At 39.4% G+C, this 16,677-nt stretch overlaps 1 pseudogene; it reads right to left on the minus strand.

Annotated features, from left to right (window-relative positions):
• Positions 1-2,236: 2,236 nt before the first annotated feature.
• Positions 2,237-16,677, minus strand: part of LOC136677421 (uncharacterized) — a 31,266-nt pseudogene continuing 16,825 nt past the window's right edge.

Consider the following 16,677-nt stretch of genomic DNA (forward strand, 5'->3'; position numbering starts at 1 on the left):
ATACACAAACCTCAAAATATTTTTTTAATCAGGCAAGTTAAACACTGAATGATCCTTATTTGTAAGTACGGTTTAAAATTATAATCAAATATCTGAATATGCAAATATTCTCATGAATATATTTTTAAACATAGTAAAAGGTTTAATAAACCATTAAAATGGCTCTAACTGTACAGATCAGGAATAGCGCCCAACTCCATAAAGTTATGCACAACAAATGAGATATCTGCCCCAGTGGGTTGATATGGTTACACACACTAAGTTGAAATCTTTACCTACAGGAGTGCCCTCCACAGCCTAAAAAACATGGATTCTCCCTGAGGCTCTGTGCTTCATCCACCCCTTCTACAGCTAGCCCTAGCACTCAATTCTGGGTCAGTGTTGATCTATTTATCGTAATACAGTAATACTTTGACTTACGAGTTTAATTCGTTCTGTGACCGAGCTCGTAATTCAATTTGCTCATATATCAAATTAAATTTCCCCATTATAAAGAATTGAAAGGTTATTAATCCATTCCATCACCCAAAAACACGTGTTTTTTTTAAATAAAAAAATTTAATTTATAAATGACTAATTATTTGTAATATTAATACATAATAAAAGACAATGTAAAGAAATAAACTGGTTCTATTAAGTGTATTTACCTTGAAGATCAGACGAAGAGCTAGTATTGTATCATAATTTATCCAGGCCCAGAGTTCCCATTTCAGGGAATCAAACAGTACTTTGTAAAATTGAAAAATGTGTTGCATGTATCCCAAATTACCATTCAAGCAGATTGTGTAGTGGGTTTGGAAATATCAGTGTAAGTTTGTTTGCAAAAGAAATCAAGTGCTTTTACATATTTATAAGGAATGTTCTTCTCAATCACCAGGGTATCATTGATTTGAAGACATTAATAGCATATTGCTATAAAATGTGGCAAATCTTGTCATCTATGTCCTCAAGTAATGAAAACATCCTGGAAAACTTGTAGTACACAGATGATCTTAGGCTGTTGGTCAGTTTGATATCCATGTGACTCCTAGCAGAGTCAGCTGTTCTGTAGTCTTGATTATCAATTGACAGCTGCTGATGTGAAATTCCCTCAAAAGGAGCTCCTGTGTGCTGCCCTATGGACAAACGCGTTGTTGAGGTTATCTGTCTGCTTTTTGCAACAGACTCTTACAAAATTACCATTTTTATGATAATAATGGCACTCCAACCTGAGTTAGAACTGCTTTCTGTGAAGACAGAAAGTTGGCACTTAGCCTGGTTCTAAGTCAAGATCCAGTCTGGTTCAGGTTTAATTTTATACCATTTAACATTAAAATAGTTTGGAACAGATGTCACCAGGGCCTGTCTAAAGTCTGGTCACAAAGATTCAACTAGCTGTCTAAAATGAGGACCATCAGTTATCATCAAATTTGTGACTATTGTATGTATTTTAAACTTAAGGGATTTCAGATAAATTTTGAAAATTCTCTCAAATCTTTCACAGAAATCTGCAGCTGATTCTCCCTTTGTTTTTTGTATTCAAAGGTTTATTTGAATACAAATGATTAGGTGAAGTGAGCGGACAAGACACAGAGACAACTATCACCTCTGTGCAAAAAGGAGATGGGGAGGAGGAGAAAAAGCTACAAGAGACTAAAAAGAATAAAAATGCTTGAGAAACTGCCTTTGAGAAATACACTTAACACTCAGCCATTCCCTAGGCGCTGACGTGGTGGCCCACTGCTTAGTGATTTGTGTTCACTGCCCCTGATCACTTGTGTGTGTGTGTTTACCAGAAAATGTTTTTTCTACATGAGATTCAGATATTAGTGACAAGTATTAGTAAATTAAAAAACTCACAAAACCCAAAATCTGAGAAGAAAATCAGAAGTTTGATTTTTTTAGTGATCTTTATCTTTTCTTAAAAATCTAATTAAAAAAATCCATCCATACAAATATGCTTTAAAAGACATTTCCATATACACTATATAGACTATAGAAATGCAACTGATTAATTAAGAAACAATAAAATGCAGAAAAATGAGAAAAGAGACTTAAAATTAACCACACAGGAAAGCAGTTTAAAAAAAAAAAAAAACAATTTGACAACAATGGAAATTCATCACAGTGTAATTAAAAAATAAAAGAAATTAAATGTGAACTGCAAACTGAAGACTGACAATGACGGTATTTCCTCTCGTGTTGCTCCAACGAAACAAAGATTTTTTTTTTTTTGCTGAAGTTTGTAATTGGTTTTTAAATGAAATCGACAACTTCTCTCAAACCTTCAGACAAAAAACCCCCACTTCTCCTATGCATTCGTGTACAGTGGCTAGAATAGTGTGGTCCTGATGCAGGAGGCTGTTTTCATACACCCTCAGAGTAATGATGTATTTTCCCTGCTCCAGTGCAGTTTTAGGAGTGAGGAGAATTCCAGTTCCTACAGCAAAACAACAATGAACAACAACAACAAAAAAAATAAAATTCTAAGTAAATTAAAATTTCTAAGTAAAAACAGAATAATTTGCATTATGAAAAGATAAAATTAGGGATGATAAAACTGGCCCTGGACAGTTACTTTCTATTTCAGTTCAAAAGAGAAAATTGCCATTCATTTAAATTGATTAAATGGAGCAATTTCACAGTTTCCATGAGGAACTTCAGACAATAAATGTATAACATTCAACAAATGCAATTACTCTACTTAATTTTTGTACATTCATTTTTTCTTATTACCAGATTGTGTTGCTTTTTAATTTTTCCTTTTGTTTTTCAAGTGACCTTGTCTTCAAATTCATCACTACATCATTTAATAAAGAGCTTACCCTTTTTGTCCATCTCTGCCATCCAGTAGTTCCTACTTTCTCCTTGGAGCTCCACCTTAAATGGAGCAGCAAAACCAGGCCCATCTTTATCCGTCACAGACAGCAGCACTGGAGCTGGCTCCTTACTGCACACTGTGATCATCTTCTCTTCAATAACAGAAGAGTTCACAGCCTCGAAATTTATCAGGAGGGTTCCTGTACCAGTGGCTGGAACATGAGCTGTAAACATGTTAAGTCTGTTAGTAAAAGCTACAGCAGAGTGTCTTGTAAATAGAAAATAAAGACAGTTACCATCGTCCACAGCCAGGATCAGAGCTCTGTATTTTCCATCTTTCAAAAAAGGAGACTCTCTGTCCATGGGGCTGTTCACTTTGACGACTCCAGTCTCTCCATCAACACTCACCCAACCAGCAGGATCAGCACGTACACGATACCTACAACAAACAGCAGATACACAATCAATATCAGTGCTTCTTTATCTGAGAGAAAGTCCAAGAAAACAAGCAGGTTTTTTCAGACTTAACACAAGTTATAAAAAAAAGAATCTACATGTTAGATATCCTCCTATATTAGAGAAAAACTCAGATAGTTAAACATAATAAATCATGATTTATCACACCATAACAGATGATCTCAAGTATGCCCATCACATTTAGTAATAAGGGTTATGTTTGGTGGCTCTTACGTCACGGTCTGAGCCCTCGCTGTGTCTGGATCAGTGGCGGTGTACACAGTCAGCTGAGAACCAACAGCTGTATCTTCAGGTACAGAAACCTCTTTCACCTGTGGATCAAACACTGGAGCTTCATTCACATCCAGGACGTTCACAGTGACTGTGGCAGTGGACGTGGGCATGGGTTTAGCAAAAGGATCGTCGTTCTCCACAACCACCAACAGAGTGTACTTTGGGTTTGTCTCAAAGTCCAGAGGCTGGAGGAACACAGAAGTCAGTGAACTCAAGAACTAAGACGCCCCAGGGTTTATTCAACTGACAATTTGAAGTGGTGTCAGTGCTACCTTAACAGTGGTAATGATCCCCTCCTGTTTGTTTGGTGCTGTGCTAACGTTATAAATTCCACTGGTGTCTCCTTGAATGATCTTGAACTTGGTTGTCCAGGCAGGAGTCTGAGGTTCATCTCCATCAGTCACAGCCATTTTCACCACCACAGCTCCCACTGTATTCTCTGGGACAGACACGTTGTACTGAAAGACAAAAGCTTGCCTTAATACAACAACAAAAGGAGTAACTTTCCTTGGTTTGAACACACACTCAGTTGAATTCTGGACCAGATCAACATATTAAAATATGTTTTAGGTGTCACGATTGGCGGGGCGGACTGACAGAGGCGGATGCACTTGCTAAAACACATATACTTTAATGTAACAAAACAAAGAAACAACACGACATGAATAGGAAACAAAACGAAACGGCTAGGAAACAAAACGACTTGACTTGGAGTGGGAGAGAATGAACACGACATGACTTGAAAAGACAAAGACACAAAACGACATAACTAGGAAACAAAACAACTATACTTGGAGTGGGAAAGAAACAAAACGACATGACCTGGAAACAAAATGAAATGACTTGACTGGGAAAGACAACGACTTGACTCGGAGTAGGAAAGATACAACACGAATGACCGATAAATGGAAGTGACACAAGGGAGCTTAAATACATGAACAGACGAGACACACCTGAAACAGATAATGAGGACGGTGGACAAGGAGGCGGAACAAAGCTGGGACATGGGCAGAGACAAGGACAACAACAAACAGAGCCATGTGCTGAGAGAGCACATGGCGAGGAAAACAGACATGACAGGACGAGTGCATGACAGATGCCCCCTCCTGAACGCGCAACTCCTGGGGCGCGTACACCTAGACCCCCCAGGAGCTGGCGCAGGATAGAGCACGGAAAACAAGACAGACTAAGACAAGACAAAGAACCATCAGGAGACAGGACTCAGGACAAGACAAGAACAGACACAGGAACAGGGGGCACGACATGACCGGAAATAGGTGACTGTACTCGGGACAGGACAGGAGACTGACAAAGGGTAGCGACAGGAGACTAAACAAGAGACTGGACAGGTAACTTACAAAATGAAACAGGAGACGGGACTAGGGACTGGAACAGACTAGACAGGACGGGAGTGGAAACACAAGACTTGAAATGAGATTAAGGTGGCACACTGGACAGGAATTGAGACAATACTGGGGACTGAACAGGTTTAGAGACAGAAGACTGGACATGGGCAGGTGACAGGACAGGGGACTGGAATGGAGACAGGACTGAGGCTTGAGACAGGATGGGTGACAGAACTTAAGACAGGACAGGTGACGAAACTGGGTACTGGGACTGGACATAGGACTGGACAGAGGGTTGAAATGGGGATCGAGACTGGACAGGCATAGACAACGGAGACAAGACTGGAGACAGAACGGGATTAGAAACAGAAGGTGGGACAGAAGCAGGTGACTGGACAGGGGATGGGACTGGATTATTAACAGGGGACTGGACTGGACTTGGCAGGGGAACAAGGACCAGGACGTTTTACGGGGACAGAAATGAACACAGTGACAGGGACAGGAACAGAGACAAAGGCAGACACAGGTACAGGGACGAGGACAGAGACAGGAACCAGGACAGGAACAGACAGAGGAACAAAAACAACTTGAGGGTGCCCAGGACTGGCAAAAGTCTGTGGGGCTGTCCGAGGTACCAGCCTGGGCACAGTTCTGGGGATCGGCCTAGAAATCCATGGGGCTGATTTACGGACATGAAATGAAGTGGCCAGGGCCATAGTCACGGGTGCAGAAGCGGCCGGGGCCACAGTCACAGTCAGCGGGGGATGCCGCTTTCTCTGGAGCAGATGCGGCGGAAGAAACTGCCCTTTCAGGAACACGAGCGGCTGAGGAAGCTGCCCTCTCAGGAGCACGAGCGGCTGAGGAAGCTGCTCTCTCAGGAGCACGAGCGGCTGAGGAAGCCGCCCTCTCAGGAACACTAGCAGCTGAGGAAGCTGCTCTCTCAGGAGCACGGGCGGCTGAGGAAGCCACCCTCTCAGGAGCATGAGCGGCTGAGGGAGCCGCCCTCTCAGAAACACGAGCGGCCGTAGAAGCCACCTTCTCAGGGACAGTAGCGGCTGTGGAAGCCGCCTTCTCGGGGACAGGAGCGGCTGGTGCCGCCTTCACAGAGACAGGAGCGGAGCTTAAATACATGAACAGGTGAGACACACCTGAAACAGATAACGAGGACGGTGGACAAGGAGGCGGAACAAATGCGGGACATGGGCGGAGACAAAAAAGCATATAATTTCAGTGTGTTGTGTTATTGTCTGTAAACCATAGTGTTTAGTGAAGTGCTTTACCGAGGTCTTCTCAAATTTGGGTGCATTGTCATTGCTGTCTGTTACAGTAATGATAGCATTTGCAAATGCTTTGAGGCCAGAACCTGCCATATCTGCAGCTTGAACCACCAAGATGTATTCAGGATATTTCTGGAAGTATCAAAAGTCATGATTGGAAAGTTTAATTCACTATTTCATTCCACATCAACTCAGATCTCACCCATGACTACCTTACCCTGTCATAGCTGTGTTGTCTCAGTGGAAAACAAAGTGACTTTGTATGTAATACTGAATAAGATCCTCAGCTAAATACTCACCTCTCTGTTCAGACCCTCAGCTTTGACTCTAATCGCTCCAGTCACAGGATTAATGTCGAACATGTCTGGATTCGGCTCTACTGGATTCTGACTGATGATGGAGTATCTGATATCAGCATTGTCAGTGTTGGGGTCATCTGCATCAGTGGCTGTGACCTTCATGAACTCATATCCTGCACAGAAAGTTATAATGAAAAAAATGTGAAATACAGATCCCCACTAAAATAAAAAATTATGAACCCTGTTTGTACAACATAAAGATAAATTAAACTACCTATTGCTGAAGCTTCTGGAACACTGCAAAGGAAAGTGTCTTGTGTGAAACCTGGTTTATTGTCATTCATATCAATCACATTCACAATAATCTCCATGGGAGCTTCCTCTTTTCCTTCTGCTGTCACAGCGTGAGCGTTAAGCTGAAATTGGCAGAAAAAGATACAAACCATGTTAACATATGTTCTTTTCGTGTTTTCTTATGCTAATATGCCAATTCTTATATCAGCAGAAGCAAAATCTTTCACCACATATTTATCTTTGATTTCTCGGTCTAGAGGCGCTGTGACGTAGAACCAGCCATAGTTTCTGTTTACGGTGAAAAGTCCCACTGGGGGCAGGTCTGCTCCTTCTCCGGTGATGCTGTATGTGATCTTAACTTCCCTGGACTTAGCAGACTTGATCTGGACACAGAGCGATAATTTAGTAGAAAATAAAATGGAGAGGCAGGGATTTCCAGACTGAGTTAGAGCTCAGTTCTACTCACTTGCATCAGCTCTTTGGGGAAAGGTCCTCTGTCATTCTCTGTGATGTAGACTGGTGGAATCATCCACTGCCTCTTTCTCCTCATCAAACCCACAGAAGACTCTTGAAACTGCAGAACTGGAACACCTTGGTAAGGGTATATTTTTAATAAAAAAAAACAAACAAACACCAACACAAATATATGTCCATCAGTTAAAAAACATAATAAAAATTCAAAACAACAACAACAATACACATAGTAATGTAATGGTTAAGCTTGTTTATGTTTCCCTGGTGATGGTTAAATTTTACTGTGGCCAAATATTGCTCTGTGTACTGTTAGTGGATTTATACTCACCCATATTGCAGGATGCCTGTTGTCTTTTAAAACCTTACCCTACACCTTGTCCATTTGTTTTTTCTTTCATTGCTGTAAGCTGTTTTCTGCTGGCAAGATTTTTATTGAAAATAGGAGAAGAGACTCAAAAGGTACAGATGAAATGAAGGTTATTGGATGTGCACAGGTCTCTTACTGAACATGTCTGAGGTCCCAGATTTAGGGAACAGCTTTAAGTACTTTAAGCTTTAAGAGACCAGCAAAGCCTTATCCTCTGTCACTCAAATCCTGAACACTGCACTACCCATATCAAATGGCATACACCAAATCCAACACAAACACCTCAAAACACAAGTAATGTCCCCAATATGTGTCCCCAAACACACCCCAAAACTCTCTGTGTGAGCTGCTAGGCCTGCTAAACTAGCATTTCCACACTACTTTTGTTGTAAAGTACTGTTTGTCTGAGTGCTCTATCCATGCTGATAATTGTGAAAATACAAGAAGATTTCTCAATAAAAGAGAACATATATTTTCTTTTTGTGCACTACTAATAGTGCAGTATTTTTTAATTTTTTTTTTAGGAAAGAAGCATTCTCCTAGCTCCATATTTTCTGATTTAAAAAGGGATTTAATGCTGTGAGAACAATCAGCTTTTTTTACTGCTTCCATTAACTGCCAAATTACAGACTCTTAAATTATAGTATATATTTAAACATTATATAAATATACACGTACATGCAGACAAATTAAAAATAGCCCCGTTTTTAAATATTTATTAAAACAGAAAGATTACTGTTGTGTGTCCATGTGTGTCTGTGTTTAAAAGCAGCAATATCAAGAGCACTAAACACAAACAGAAAACTCAAAATACAGTAAAAGATAAAGTTTTATACCTGCAGCTGCCCAGGCTACTTTTTCAGGGTCAGTTCCCATGTTGCTCAGCCGTGGTAATAATTCAGTCCTTGGGTTCAAAGCCTGAGACGAAGTTTGAATAGAGAGGAATTAGAAAATCTTTTATTATGAATGTACTGTCCTAAATGTACTATATAATCTCTATTTCTAATTTTACTCAGTTTACTGTCATTATACTCACCTGGAGCAAAACCAGAAGGACGCTAAAGATCATCTTACACTCTGCAGCCATCTCTGAACAACAGGTTTGGTTTAATTTCAGAAACATCAAGAAGCTCCCAGGCTTTAATCTGTGTGGTGCGGTCTGTGAGTTCCTGTCTGAAACTGCTTCTTTAAACATTTTTTATAAGATTCTAACCACAGTTACTTTTCTTAATTTGAAAACCACAGGTAAAAAGAACTGCAGCTTTGCAAATATGTTAGAACAGCAGAAATTTCATGCAGCACGTTTGTGTTTCTTGCATGTATTACATATGCAAGATTATATTATATACATATATTCAAGTAATTCAGGTTTTCAGCAGTGGAAATCTCAGAGGCACATTCAGCAGAAGACTGAAACAGCTGTGCTATACTAAACAGTGCCATGTGAGATCTTTTCTTCCCACAGAGCTTAAGAGTTACTGCAGGGACATCCTCCTGTCTTAACTGTGCTGAGTTACACAAACAGCTCGATGTGCACATTAATTAGATATCCATTGTACTCCATTACTGAATGGTTAAAAAATAATCTGTAAATTCACAGAAAATGACTGGCAGTACACAGCTCAGCACAGTACTGAAAATATACAGTAGCTATTGTTAGAAATTCCTCAGGAAGAGTCCGGAGACTGGAGATTGGTGTTGACTGGGGTTTATTTACACATACACAGAGTCATGTACAAGTACAGCTGGATGTTCTGGAGTTTGGAGACTGGAGCTTCAGATTCTGAGATTTCTTCATATGCATGCAGTAAAGCACGGGCACAACTTGGTTATCAGTTTAGTCGGTAGCCAGTTCATTAATTCATTAGCCTGTCCAGTCTTAGTCTAGTCCAGTCTAACAAAAATATTTTAGACTTGTTTACATTAGGAAGTGGTGGAAGGAATTAGGATGGAGAAGAGGAATGTGAGGACGGGTAAATGGGATGATGAAGGTTAGGATAAAGTGGAGATGCAGGGGGTAGAGATAAAAGAGGGAGGGTGATTGTTGTGAATGGGGGAATGGATCTATGAAGGCAAAAGATAGATGCTAAAAAGAAAAAAGGACACAGATTCACTCACTAAATTAAGTGTTTAACTTTCATTCCACAATCTAGGCTGAACACTGACTGCTGCAGCCTTTTGTAATAATTTATCAACAGTTACCTCATTATCCATGGCCTAACAGTTAGAAAAGTGGGCTTGTGACCTGGAAAACAGCACTGAAAATCAAATCACCAGCTAGGGGGCCACACGCATTTCATGACTCAGTTTTTGCATTTCCGTGTGCCACAATGCAGACTGTTTTAGGGCTCCTGTCCATCACAGGTCCTTAGAATAATTTTAAATGTGTGTGTGTGGGTGTGTGTTCACCAGAAAATGTCTTTGTCTCTTTATGGGATGTGCATCAGTATCAATAAATGAAAAACACTCAAAACTAAAAATCAGAGTAGAAAACAAGGATTTTGATCTCTCAGTGACCTTTATCTGCAAATTTTCTTAAAATTCAAATAGAAATTCATAATGCAAATATGTGCAATAAGATGTATACATTATTCACTGCATATATATAATATCATAAAGAACAAAAAACAGACCCTAAACTGGATAAGGGTTACAGGCAATGATTGAATTAATTAATTAATCTACACTAAAATAAAATGATTAATGAAGTAATCTATAAGAAAAATCCCACAGAACTCTGCAATTATTCTAGGGTGAAATGTGAAAAAAAGTGTGGTATCATAGTTAAGTTGAAAAAGCATGGTTGCTCCAAACAAATTAATACAGATTTTGCTGAACCTTGAAAAAGACTCTTAAGTAAAATGTGAAATGTCTCTCAAACCTTCAGACAAAAATATTCCACTTCTCCCATACATTCATAAACAGTGGCTAGGACATTGTTGTCCTGATAAAGGAGGCCATTGTCATACACCCTCAGAACAATCCTGTATGTTCCTTTGTCCAGTGCAGCCTTAAGAGTGAGGACAATTCCAGTTCCTACAGCAAAACAACAGTAAACTATTACAAAGAAAAGTAAGGTTTTTAGGTAAAATAGAATAACTGGCATTACAAAAACAAAATTAAAAATAGGGATGCTGCAATAAATATTGACCAAGAAATGTACTTTCAATTTTAGGACCGAAAAGAAAATGCAGATGCAACAAGTCAAATTAATTAAATGGAGCAGCAGTTGAATGATGTCAGCAATGAACTGTTGTTTCACTGTTATCACAAGACACATCAGTAAATAAATGTACAATATATTCAACAAAGTATAATGTTGAACATCAAGAGGTCCGAACCCCTAAATATTAAAACTTTGATTTCTATCTAAAATAGCATCCTGCTCCAAACCCAGAACTCCAGAGCAAAACTGAAACATTTCAAAGCTGACACGGGCTTCCTGTTCAGCTGCTGTTTACTGGAGTTTTCTGATTCAGTTTAAACTGTGCAGCAGTTAGATTCTGGGTTTAAGGTGGAACACACAATTAAAATACACTTAACCTTTGTAACAAAATGAATAAGAAATATATAATATTCTTTGCTATTCTGTATTGTTGGGGGATCTTCATTTAACCAGTACTGTATAATGAGTATATTCTTGTACTTTCTATTTTTGAACTTAATACCAGTGTAACAGAGTTAAAAAATACATGTTATCTCGTTCAAAATTACAGTTACAGTTAATTAAAGTTATTATTCTTAAAATGGTCTATTTTGGAATAGAGCAGCTGTATTTGGATGTTTCCTTTCCTTCTCCGCCCTCATAAGTCTCCTTCTCCTGTAACCTGTAATTGACTCATTAATGCAGCATGCATTCTGAGGCGCATTTTATCCCTATTTACTCATGTCTAATATGAAGAGAGGAGATGCGAGGAGATAAGAGACACAGGATGCTTATCCAATACTAAAAGGCTGTTTATTTCTGTTGTCAGGTTAAAACATGACCCAGAATCTCTTTTTGTCCATAATCATCTGTTATACTTGCTTGTGTTGTTTTTGAATTTTTAGTTATGTTTTTCAAGTGACATTGTCTTCAAACTCATCACTACATCATTTAATAAAGAGCTTACCATTTTTGTCCATCTCTGCCATCCCGTAGTTCCTACTTTCTCCTTGGAGATCCACCTTAAACGGAGCAGCAAAACCAGGCCCATCTTTATCCGTCACAGACAGCAGCACTGGAGCTGGCTCCTTACTGCACACCACAGTCGCCCTCTCTTCAATAACGGGAGAGTTATCATTCACATCCTCCACATTTATCAGGAGGGTTCCTGTACCAGTGGCTGAAGCCCGATCTGTAAATGTGTGAAGTCTATAAGGAGAAGCTACAGCAAAGCTTTTTAAACAGAATGTAAAGACAATGGATTACCATCGTCCATGGCCAGGATCAGAGCTCTGTATTTTCCATCTTTCACAAAATGTGACTCTCTGTCCATGGGGCTCTTCACTTTGACGACTCCAGTCTCTCCATCAACACTCACCCAACCAGCAGCATCAGCACCTACACGATACCTACAACAAACAGCAGATACACAATCAATATCAGTGACTTTTACCAGAGAGAGAATAATCTGAGAGTAAGGCAAAGAAAAGCAGGATTTTTCTGAATTACAAGTTGTAGGAAACATGTTAGGAGTCAAAAACTCTTCTGTTAAAGAAAAACACTGATCATGATTTAATCTCAAATATGACTATTACATTTAATTATATGTTTTTTGTTTGGTGGCTCTTACGTCACTTTCTGAGCCCTCACTGTGTCTGGATCAGTGGCAGTGTAAACAGTCATTCGAGAGTCAATTTCCTTATCTTCAGATACAGTGACGGTTTTTTCCTGTGGATCAAACACTGGAGCTTCATTCACATCCAGAGTATTCACAGTGACTGTGGCAGTGGATGTGGTCACAGGTCTGGCAAACCAAACGTCATTCTCCACAACCACCAACAGAATGTATTTTGGGGTTCCCTCAAAGTCCAAAGGCTGAAGGAATAAAAGAAGTAAAATTAATGAAGACAAGAGCTCCTATACCTGCACTGCTACTTGTGAATTCCACTTCCTTCCTGATTTTGTTACAGGCGCTGCTTTTACCACAGCATCCTTAAATCATAAAAAAATCATCTCGCAACTCATTTTCGCACATTTAAACTCCTCAACTAAACTTGTAAGTGTTAGCCCTGCTTCCATACCTTGCCACACCTCTTAAAACACTGCGGCACCCTCAGCCGACCAAACTCAAGATACCACAATTTCAACTTTCCTGACAAACATTGTCTCTAAATGCTATTAATAGCCTTCACCAAATCAGTCTTTAGCCCCACAGCCTGCTCTGTATCATTTACTGCTGCACTGTACCACTTTTTCTTGGGGATAAGGATACCCAGTGCTATTTTGCATTCTTCTGGAATGATTCCATTTGCCACTCTATTTCAACCACTAGTGGAATATCTTGTGGCAGCTCTAAGTCCTTTGCCTTATTCTTAGTACACACAGCTGAAATCCTACTCTAAATCCCTATTTGCAATTTTTTTTTAAACTCCTAGACGTCTCCTTACCAAATAAGGTCTTTACAAATTTAAAAGTATTTCTGAAAAAGCTGCCCTAGCACTTTCCTTCTTTTCCTCAAGGTCTCTGCTCTCCTCAATACTGCCAGCCTACACTCCAGCCTTTTCTGTAGCAAGTTAATAACTCCTCTTTCCTCTTCACCTACTTGCCTCCACTGCTTTCTAAGGGAATTTAAATACTGAATTTGTTGATCTATTTCTACTTGCCATCTTGACTTAAATATGTCTAGTCCCATGTCCATTTTCTGCAACCTACCAAACCTTGCCATTCTGTATTCATAAATAATTTTATTCTATACTATTCATTTAATTCTCTGCTGACACATTCAATCCAGCCAGTATACAATTCAGATCATCATGTATACCATTAAAAGGTATAATTCTAAGTCTGAATTTAAATATGCCAAATTTTAGCTCAATAATTCCATTTACATTTGCAATTTGGTAGTCTACTATTTTAATTTCATTTATAGAGATATTTGAATACATTTGAGTAGGTTTGTTTATATGAAAATGTATTTCCCAATTTGATCATGCAATAAGTGTCAAAATAATAACTATAATGTTATTCTTCAGTTACGGGACAATGCATTTGAAATGTAATTTTCAACTCACCACCGTGCTAGAAAGATGACAAAATTCAAATTCCACTTTGCAATAACCAGCTGCGCTTATTTTGTGGCAAAATGCTTGTGAAAATTTTAAACCAAACCAAATTAATTTATTTCCTCAATTGTCAGCCTTTCCGTCAGGGTGAGGCCAATGGCAGCTCAGTGAAATTTGCTTTAACTGTAAAACATAGTGGCCAAAGAATTTATAGATACTTTTACATTAGCAGAGCAGGTTGAACCAACTTTGATGCTTAATGCCTTTACACATGACACCACGATAAATTTTTTAATTAACTGGCCATGTTTTCTCTTGTATCAATCTGCTTGAAAAAACAAGGCTTAGATTATTTTTCTAATTATCATTTGCACTTTAAATAGTGCAGTTGTTACATTATGATGCCTCAATGCAACCAAATGGAAAGAAGCTTCACTATTTACTGTGGGGTGAAAAAACTGCTTCATTAAATACAAATTTCAATTTGGGATTTTACATTTTCATTTTAATTCTGGTATTGATATGCTTCAATACAGTATTACCTTAACTATGGTAATGATGCCCTCCTGTTTGTTAGGTCCTGTGCTAACTTTGAAAATTTCAAGATTATTGCCAGTAACAATCCTGAACTTGGCTGTCCAGGCAGAAGTCTGAGGTTCATCTTCATCAGTCACTGCCATCTTCACCACCACAGCTCCAACTGTATTCTCTGGGACGGACACAGTGTACTGAAAGACAAAAGCTTGCTTTAATACAACAACAAAAGAAATAATTTTCCTTGGTTTGAACACACACTCAGTTGAATTCTGGACCAGATCATTCATTCATTGTCTGTAACCTTTATCCAGTTCAGGGTTGTGGTGGATCCAGAGACTATCTGGAATCATTGGGCGCAAAGCAGGAATACATCCTGGAGGGGGCACCAGTCCTTCACAGGGCAACACACACACACACCCCTACGGACACTTTTGAGTTGCCAATTCAATCTACCAACGCATGTTTTTGGAGCGTGGGAAGAAACCCACACAGACACAGGGAGAACACACCACACTCCTCACAGACAGTCACCCGGAGGAATCCCACACAGACACAGGGAGAACACACCACACTCCTCACAGACAGTCACCCGGAGGAAACCCACGCAGACACAGGGAGAACACACCATACTCCTCACAGACAGTCACCTGGAGGAAACCCACGCATACACAGGGAGAACACACCACACTCCTCACAGACAGTCATCCGGAGCGGGACTCGAACTCACAACTTCCAGGTCCCTGGAGCTGTGTGACTGCAACACCTACCTGCTGCACCACTGTGCCGCCCTGTTTTAGGATTAAAAAGCATATAATTTCAGTGTGTTGTGTTATTGTCTGTAAACCATAGTGTTTAGTGAAGTGCTTTACCGAGGACTTCTCAAATTTGGGGGCATTGTCGTTGCTGTCTGTTACAGTAATGATAGCATTTGCAAAGGCTGTGAGGGCTGTGAAGCCAGTACCCGCCATATCTGCAGCTTGAATCTCCAGTGTGTATTCAGGATATTTCTGGAAGAATCAAGAGTCATGATCAGGAAGTTTAATTTACTATTTCATTCCACATAAACTCAGATCTCACCCATGACTACCTTAGCCTGTCATAGCTGTGTTGTCTCAGTGGAAAACAAAGTGACTTTGTAAATACTCACCTCTCTGTCCAGTCCCTCAGCTTTGACGCTAATCGCTCCAGTCACAGGATCAATGTCGAACATATTTGGATTCGGCTCTACTGGATTCTGACTGATGATGGAGTATCTGATATCAGCATTTTTAGTGTTGGGGTCATCTGCATCAGTGGCTGAGACCATCATGAACTCCAGTCCTGTACAGAAAGTAATAATGACCATAAAATAATCCACAGTGAAATACAGATCCTACCAAAAGCTATGAATGATAATTAAGCCTATTTGTACAACATAAATTAAACATGAATTAAACTACCTATTGGTGAAGCTTCTGAAACAAAGCCATGGAAAGAGTCTTGGGTGAAAACTGGTTTATTATCATTCATATCAATCACATTGACAATAATCTCCATGGGAGCTTCTTCTTTTCCATCTGCTGCCACAGCGTGGACTTGAAGCTACAGTTGGCAGAAAAAGATACAAACAATATTAAATGTACAAAGCTTAGACAGATTACCCTAAACATACTATTCTTTAATGTGTTTGCAGGCTAACATGCCATTTCTTACATTAACAGAAACAAAATTTCTTACCACAAATTTATCTTTGGCCTCTCGGTCTAAAGGCTTTGTGACGCAGAGCTCGCCAGTGATTCTGTTTATGGTGAAAATTCCCACTGGAGGCAGGTCTGCTCCTTCACCTGTGACGCTGTATGTGATCGAAACTTCCTTAGACTTTGGCCACTTTGGAGATAAAGGAGAATTTATTTGGGCACAGGAATACAATTTAGTGCAAACAAAAATAGAAAAATATATTTTCAGGTTGAGATCACTTCTACTCACTTGCAGCATCTGTATGGGGAAAGGTCCTCTGTCGTTCTCTGGGAAGTTGATTGGTGAAATCCAATTGGCCCACTTTCTCTTTCTACTCCTCAGCCCCACAGAAGACTCTGGAAACTGGAGAACTTTAACATCTTGATAGGGATCTATTTTAAATAATTAACAAACCAAACAATTATATTAGTCAATAAATAATATTTATATATCTATATAAATGCAACACTTTTGTTGTTGCTCCCATTATTTATGAACTGAGCTTTTTTAATGTACACAAAAGGCTCAAATATTGTTCACTGCAGGAATGAACTCCACCAGAGCTGTTGCCCGTGAATCGAATGTTCTACCATAAACTCCAAAGGCATTTC

The sequence above is a fragment of the Hoplias malabaricus genome, chromosome X2 (assembly GCF_029633855.1).
Source record: "Hoplias malabaricus isolate fHopMal1 chromosome X2, fHopMal1.hap1, whole genome shotgun sequence".
In the NCBI taxonomy this organism is placed as follows: Eukaryota; Metazoa; Chordata; class Actinopteri; order Characiformes; family Erythrinidae; genus Hoplias; species Hoplias malabaricus.